The 544-nt window shown below is 42.5% G+C and overlaps 1 non-coding gene across 1 annotated transcript; it reads right to left on the bottom strand.

Annotated features, from left to right (window-relative positions):
* Positions 1–223: 223 nt before the first annotated feature.
* Positions 224–295, bottom strand: trnap-agg. Its single transcript has one exon. It is a non-coding gene; the product is annotated as a tRNA-Pro (tRNA).
* Between the last annotated feature and the right edge of the window lie 249 nt (positions 296–544).

Below are 544 nucleotides of genomic sequence, written 5' to 3'. Positions count from 1 at the left end.
GATAAACCAACTTAATTATTAATGTGCCATCGGAATTGTTGATTGTTTTGCTTTTGATCGAATTACTAATCATTCGGTGTCATTTATTTATTGTTGGTATCTGTGTACCTAATTGCCTATCTTAGGGTCTCTTTGGGGGTGTATTTTAAAGTTTTGAACGTTGCTTCAACAGCATGACCATCTCTTTCTTCAATTTTCCCCAAAAAATAAAATTAAAAAGAATGGGCTCGTCCGGGATTTGAACCCGGGACCTCTCGCACCCTAAGCGAGAATCATACCCCTAGACCAACGAGCCACGTGCCGTTTGTTTTGGCATTTATAGAGTCACATTAGAGATTTTACACGAAAGTTGATCACACGGGAAGTTCGCCTGTCGTACGTTAGTTAAAAAAAAAGAAGTATTTCTTGTCTCTTGTTACTTTTCTTCATTGCCAAGTTACTGCCCACTTACATGAATCGGGACGAGCCACGATTCGCCCCGACGAGCAACAGCGGCGTGGGCGGAAACAGCGGGAGTCCGACGGCTAAAAACACTCGCCTAGAA

Source organism: Xiphias gladius, chromosome 21 (genome assembly GCF_016859285.1).
Source record: "Xiphias gladius isolate SHS-SW01 ecotype Sanya breed wild chromosome 21, ASM1685928v1, whole genome shotgun sequence".
Taxonomy (NCBI): domain Eukaryota; kingdom Metazoa; phylum Chordata; class Actinopteri; order Istiophoriformes; family Xiphiidae; genus Xiphias; species Xiphias gladius.
This window is presented reverse-complemented; position numbering and strand designations above follow the sequence as displayed.